Genomic DNA, 4,790 nt, shown 5'->3' with positions numbered 1-4,790 from the left:
CCTCCCACCCGCAGCCCCCCCTCCCAGCACCCTGTCCCCACCGCAAGCCCCCCCCCCGGCACCCCCTTCCCGGCACCCCCCTCCCACTGCAGGACTCCCGGCACCCTCTCTCACCCGCAGCCCCCCCTCCGCAGCACCCCCTCTCACTCGCAGGCCCCCCCAAGTGACCTCAGTCACCACCCACAGGCCTGCCAGGGGGAGAGGGGCTCAGGGAGGCAGGTTTGGGTACCTTGGGCCATAGGGACATCGCCTGGGGCCTGCGTGCCGGGATCGGCCCCCCATGCTGCCCCTTGTCAGGGGGGGATGCACCTGTGGGGCAGGGCTGGCAGGAGGGGGCAGCTGAGCTTGGAATGCTGTGGGGACCCCACCTGGTGCCATCAGGCAGAAACGTGGGTCTTGCTGCCCCGGCTGGCGCAGCGCCCCCTTCCTGGCACCACCCAGCCGCGGCCCAAGGGTTACGGCCTCGGGCCCAGCCGCTCCAGGAGGGGCCCTGCCTGGGCGGCTGGTGTGCAGCCCGGCCCCCCGACCCTCCCGTGTCTCCCCCAGACCCCGGGGCCGTCGTGGAGGCTCAGACCTCGGTGCCCTACGCCATCGTGGGCGGCGTCCTCGCCCTGCTCGTCTTCACCGTCATCTGCGTGCTGATCGGCATGGTGTGGTGCTCCATCCGGCAGAAAGGTGCGGGCGGGGCGAGGGGGGCGGCGAGGGGGCGGGGCAAGGGGGGCAGGTAGGGGAGGGGGGCGGCGAGGGGGCGGGGCATTCCCCCCCCCCCCCCCCCCCCGTGAGAGCGGCCGGGATGGGTCACAGCCAAGGCCGATCCAGCGTGGAGAAACACTTCCCTTGTGCTCACCCTGCCGCCCGCGCACCTCGCCGGGCGCCCCCCGTCCTCGCGGGCGGGCCCACGGCCCTGCTGGCCCTCGCGCTCCCCGCCCCCCACGGGCGCACAGAGCCCCCCCGGCCGGCCAAACCTCCCGTCCCCCCTCGGCCCTTTCCCAAGGCCCGGATTGCTCGGAGGGGGCGGGCAGGCGGCGGTGGGCGCCAGGGCTTCGCACCGGGCGGTAAGTCGTGCCCTGTTGCCCGGGGAAGGTCCCAGCGGGCTCTTGGCGCGGCCGGAGAACGCGCCGCAGTGACCCCGGGCCCGGCCTCGGATCCGCGCCGCTGGGATTCCGGCTTCCCACGCCCAGTTCCCGGCATGGCCCTCCGCTGCCCGGCCTGCCCTGGAGAGACCCTGGCGCTGCTCTCCTCAGGCTGCTTCGGACTGGCCACACAACCGCCCGTGACCGGGGGGCAGGATCGGGCCCAGTGCGGGCCCCTGGGTGCTGCTCGCCCCCCGAGGCCCGCCCAGTGACCCGCCCTGTGTCCTGCCTTCCCCCAGTGACCCCCGGAGAGGCCCCCCCCCCCCCGGCAGCCTCCTTCCCCCTCTTCTGCCGAGGGCCTTGTCAAGGGCTTGTGGAACCCCACGTGCGCTGCAGCCCCCGGGCCTGTGGGCCCCTCCCAGAGCTCCGGGGGGGGAGGCAGGATCCCCCTGGTGGACCCCCATTGCCTCTGCCCCCCAGGGCTCAGTTCCCCCAGGTCGCACCCGTCTGGGCTGCCCCAGCGTCCCAACCAGTCTGCCGGGGCAGGTCAACCGGCCGGGGGCTGGGAACCCCCCTCCCACCCGGCCGGCAGTGCGGGGCACAGACCCATGGAGGTTCCCGGCTGTGGCTCCGCCGTCCAGCCCCTCGGTGTGGCAGGCGGCCTGTTCGGCTTTGTGCCTGGGAGAAGTTTTGCTTAGTCGGGGGCTCTGGCCTCGTGGCTTTTCAGCCTCCGGGCTGGGCTCCCGGCCGCCCAGCTGCTCTCTCGGGGCTCCCTCTCCCCACGGGGCCCGCGTACCCCTCCGCCGTCCGAGGGGGGTGGCCGCCGGGGGACCCCGGGCCGGTACCGCGTGCGGGGCCCCGTTCCGAGCGCTGTCCCCCTCCCGCCCGGCAGGCTCCTATCTGACGCACGAGGCCAGCGGGCTGGACGAGCACGGCGAGGCGCGGGAGGCCTTCCTCAACGGCGGGGACGGTCACAAGCGCAAGGAGGAGTTCTTCATCTGAGCCGCCGGGGCAGCCGGGCCGGGAGCTGGGGCAGAGCCGGGGGGGGGGGGGGGGTTGGACAGACGGACCTGGCGCGCCGCGGCCGAACCATGGGTTGGGGGGAGGGTTATTTTTGAAACCAAGGCCTGGGTGCCAACCAGCCGGATTCCAGCCCTGCCCCTGGACGGAGAAGCCCCGCCTCCAACAACGAGCCCCGCCCCTTTGCCATCAGACCACGCCTCCGGGCAGTGAGGCCCCACCTGCTCTGCAAAACATGGTGCATTTTTGGGGGGGTAGACGTTAAGCAGGGGGCTCTGACCTCGCTCACAATGCAAGGCGGGGGGGCCATGCCCCTTGGAGGGGGCCGGGCTCCAGGGGCCACGGGCGGGGCAGGACGGGGACGGGGGGAGTTTGTATAACTGCCCTGGGGCTGGATGGGGGGGTGGGACCCCCCACTTGGGGTCTGGGCAGCTGGGTCCGCAGCCCGGCTCTGGCTCCCATGACCCTGCGGCGGGCCTTAAACGCAGGTTGGACTCTTTCTTTAAAGCCATGATTGCGGGGGGGGGAGGGGGGTGTCTGTCCATCTGTGTCTGTCCGTCCTCGTCGTGTGACGTCCTCACTGTGTGAGCCTGAGACGGGGCCGGGGGGCCCGGGCCTTGGGGCATCCTTCCCCAGCCCCTGGGCGTGCTGCTGGGGGGGGGTCGCTCGCCCTTCGTGTCTGTGCCAGCAGACCCCACCCCCACCCCGGCAGCCAGACCCTGAGAGCCCCCCCCCCCCCCGTGTGAATTGGAAAAGAGCTTTGGGCTCTCTGGTTGGACTGACCCCTCCACCCCACGCCGGGCAAGGACTCCCTGCAGAACCAGCCCCGGCCCAGGGGCATCCCCTCCCTCTGCCCCCCGGTCCCAGAACCCGCCGAGGGCCCGGCCCTGTCTCTGGCTCCTGGTTATTTTCTAGGGGTGTGTTGCCGAAAGGGAGAAGGGAAACGAACGGGAAATATAATAATTAATATATAACCGGGGTGGGGGAGGGGGTCTGTGGGGGGGCCCGGCCCCCCCACCCCGAGACTGTTCCCCTGCCCCCACCGCAGCCTGAACGTTAATATATATGTACATATCTGTCCGCCTTTTAACCACCTTTGATACTTCAATAAACGCCCCGATTAATTCTTTTAACCCGAGTGGGGGCAGAGGCCTGGTTTGTGGGGCCCACCCCCCTCAGCCAGGGGCCTAACAGTCCCAGGCGGGGGGTGAGACATGAGGGGTGTGGCCGGCGCGTCCCCCAGGGGGCAACGCGCACTCAGGTCCGGGGGGCTGCCCCCCAGCCCCGGGGGGGGGGGTCACGAGCGGGCGCCACAGACGGAGAGATTGAAAGTGACATTTTAATCTCATTCAATGGGGGGGGGCTGCAGGCCCCTCCCCCAGAAGGACAGTGCCCAGCTTCAAAGCGATAGCCCCCTACATAGCCAGCCCCCCCCCCCATGTGCACAGGGAGATGAAAGGGTTAACGCCCCACGGTCACAGAGCAGTTGCGGGTGGGGGGGGGGGTTTGCCCTCGCCCCTCCCCCATCGATTACAGACCCCCCCCCCATTAAAATGAAAGCCAATGTCTTCAGAAGTCCATGGGGCACCCTGCCCAGAGCCAGGACTCTGCAGCCGGGGGGGGGGTCTTTGCTGTGGTGACCCCCCAGAGGTGGGAGGTTTTCACGTGGGGGGGTTCCATGACCAACCCCCCCCATTACACACCTGGGACTTGCCTCCCACCTCGAAGGCTGCCGGCCCCAAAGCCCCTAAAATCAGAGCCCCCAAAGCAGCCCCCCCCCCCCCCGCAAAGGGAGTTGGGCTGGTCTCACGCTCCCCAGGAGCCCCCCCAGCCCCCGCCTGGCGCTAGCTGCATCAGCAAAGCCTAGAAACTGCCCCCCACGCCCCTCCCCCCGCTGATTTCAGGCCCCCCCCACGCCCCTCCCCCGCTGATTTCAGGCCCCCCCCCATGCCCCTTCCCCTTCCGCTGATTTCAGAAGCAGCTGCGTCTCTGCGGCAGGTGCTGCCTGGGGGGAGAAGAAAGGGGTCAGGGGAGAGCTGCTGGGGCTCTGGGGGAGGGGCTGCAGCCCCCAAAGGACTGGGAGGAGCGAGTCCCCTCCCCCGCTACCCACCTGTGCTGGGGGGCAGGCCCCATCTCACAGCACCAGGGGCTGTTTGTCCCCCACGACCGAGGGCACCGAGTCCAGGCTGCCTTTGTAGATCGGGATGCGCTGGCCGGGCTCCTCCCTGAAAGGGGGCACAGACCGGGTGAGCAGCGGCCCCCCCAAGCCGGCCCATTCAGGTGGGGAAACACCCCTCCCAAGCCGGCCCATTCAGGTGGGGGAACACCCCTCCCAAGCTGGCCCCATTCAGGCAGGGGAATGCCCCCCAAAACAGCCCCCCAAACCGGCCCATTCAGGTGGGGGAACACCCCCCCCAAGCCGGCCCCATTCAGGTGGGGGAACACCCCTCCCAAGCCGGCCCATTCAGGTGGGGGAACACCCCTCCCAAGCTGGCCCCATTCAGGCAGGGGAATGCCCCCCAAAACAGCCCCCCAAACCGGCCCATTCAGGTGGGGGAACACCCCTCCCAAGCTGGCCCATTCAGGTGGGGAAACACCCCTCCCAAGCTGGCCCCATTCAGGTGGGGAAACACCCCTCCCAAGCTGGCCCCATTCAGGTGGGGAAACACCCCTCCCAAGCCGGCCCATTCAGGTGGG

The 4,790-nt window shown here is 70.2% G+C and overlaps 2 long non-coding RNA genes across 2 annotated transcripts; one reads left to right on the top strand and one right to left on the bottom strand.

Annotated features, from left to right (window-relative positions):
* The first annotated feature begins 132 nt into the window (after positions 1 to 132).
* Positions 133 to 3,222, top strand: LOC142825085 (uncharacterized). The gene is made up of 2 exons (XR_012899617.1): positions 133 to 675; positions 1,966 to 3,222. It is a non-coding gene; the product is annotated as an uncharacterized LOC142825085 (long non-coding RNA).
* Positions 3,223 to 3,412: 190 nt separating this feature from the next.
* LOC142825084 (uncharacterized) lies at positions 3,413 to 4,784 on the bottom strand. Its single transcript, XR_012899616.1, has 2 exons — positions 4,204 to 4,784; positions 3,413 to 4,098 (listed from the first exon to the last, which is right to left on the bottom strand). It is a non-coding gene; the product is annotated as an uncharacterized LOC142825084 (long non-coding RNA).
* Between the last annotated feature and the right edge of the window lie 6 nt (positions 4,785 to 4,790).

The sequence above is a fragment of the Pelodiscus sinensis genome, unplaced genomic scaffold (assembly GCF_049634645.1).
Source record: "Pelodiscus sinensis isolate JC-2024 unplaced genomic scaffold, ASM4963464v1 ctg263, whole genome shotgun sequence".
In the NCBI taxonomy this organism is placed as follows: domain Eukaryota; kingdom Metazoa; phylum Chordata; order Testudines; family Trionychidae; genus Pelodiscus; species Pelodiscus sinensis.
The sequence above is the reverse complement of the archived record's forward strand: the minus strand, read 5'-3'. Positions and strand labels throughout refer to the sequence as shown.